The following is a 2,002-nucleotide window of genomic DNA, read 5'->3' on the forward strand; positions in this document are numbered from 1 at the left end:
ATTTGTTTCTCAGGTACTACATGTATTAGCAATAGGACCACTATTTTTGGTGTATGGATTATGGAATGATTGTAAGGTGTACATATCTGTCTGGTTTATGCATGGTTTGTCTGATCCGTGACCTTATTTTCATAGAACATTGATAATGTTAAGTTTATGTGATACATTTTTGAACTTGAAGTAAAACATTCATATTACAGATTTTCAATATGATTTCAATGATAAGTAAAACAGACATGACATTTCAGCATGTGCACTCTTGTTATCAATAGTGTTATAAAGTTTTTAGAAGATCTGTTTAGTCATGAATATTTTGAGCACAATGAACATGGTATGTGTGTATCCCATCGCCCTGAGTCGGAAGTCTATCAATCTTGGGCTATTGAAATGATAAATATGGGTGATGTTACCTCTAATAACCAATGATCAATTGATTGATTAATGGTTGCTTAACTTCCATCAGTATGTATTACATGGATATTCTCATTATACTAAATAACCTGGAATTTTGTAAGATCAATATATAATTGAGTTAGATGGGCTGATTCAGACTAGTCAAGACTAAATTTAAAGGTCAAGACTGAGTTGAGACGGGTCGAGACTGGTCGAGCATTTGTCAAGACCATATTCAGACTATACCAAGACTATCAATTACTCAATCAGATTTATTAAGTAAAGTCGAGACCAAAGTCGAGAACAGTTAAGTACTATCTAGATTATGTCGAGTCTTGTCAAGTAAAATCTGTGCTCGACCAGTAAAATTATGGTCTTTTCAGACTCTGAGCAGTTTGTAGTGTTAGATTTAAGAAAGAACTTGTCATCTGATTCCAAGTTGTATGACTGTAGGTGATCCGTTTATCAACTAGAGAATATAAGTTGTCCTCTCTGCCATTAAGTCACTAATGAATGAAGATTTTAAAATATAGTTCCAACTTAGGCAAAATGAGTTTACTGATACTGACGATTCAGAAATTATTGTGTGCATTTATTTTTGTTATTTTTGAAGAATAGACAAAAATGCAAGGTTAATTAGTCGATTTCAGGAAAATCTGCACCAAAAATATGTATCAGATATCAGAGTGCGAGTTCTTATCATTGTGATACTCAACCAGTTGCATTATTCGCAAAAATAAAACCTCATAATAATTTCTGAATTTACAGTTTCCTATTTGTCATATACATTGAAATTATTAATTTTTATTTATTGAGATATTATTTATTAATTTATTATTTGAAGTCCTCTGTGACTTCCAGTGAGGTGTATTCCATGCTTAAGGTATCTCTATAACTTTGAGATGGTCATTTGTGACTTCCAGTGAGGTGTATTCCATGCTTAAGGTATCTCTATAACTTTGAGATGGTCCTCTGTGACTTCCAGTGAGGTGTATTCCATGCTTAAGGTATCTCTATAACTTTGAGATGGTCCTCTGTGACTTCCAGTGAGGTGTATTACATGCTTAAGGTATCTCTATAACTTTGAGATGGTCCTCTGTGACTTCCAGTGAGGTGTATTCCATGCTTAAGGTATCTCTATAACTTTGAGATGGTCATCTGTGACTTCCAGTGAGGTGTATTCCATGCTTAAGGTATCTCTATAACTTTGAGATGAAGAACAGCAAACCACTGTTCCTCTCCTTTTGGTTTTGTCATGTCAGTATCCTCTCCTTTTGGTTTTGTCATGTCAGTATCCTCTCCTTTTGGTTTTGTCATGTCAGTATCCTCTCCTTTTGGTTTTGTCATGTCAGTAATGAGATTTGATTTTGATTTTTGGTGTTTTAAAGCCACTTTTAAGCACCGCTTTTGGGCTATTTCATGGCGGCCAGTTTTTATTGGTGGCGGAAGCTGGAGTGCCCGGAGAAAACAACCGACCTTCGATAGGAAAACTGACAATCCTAGTCAATTAAAATTGGAGTCAAGTGGAGCGGGGTTCGAACTCACAATCTCAGTGTTGACTGGCTAGTGATTACAGTAGTAACTACTTAGACCACTCGGCCACCGAGGC

Source organism: Mytilus californianus, unplaced genomic scaffold, assembly GCF_021869535.1.
Source record: "Mytilus californianus isolate M0D057914Y unplaced genomic scaffold, xbMytCali1.0.p SCAF_2, whole genome shotgun sequence".
Taxonomy (NCBI): domain Eukaryota; kingdom Metazoa; phylum Mollusca; class Bivalvia; order Mytilida; family Mytilidae; genus Mytilus; species Mytilus californianus.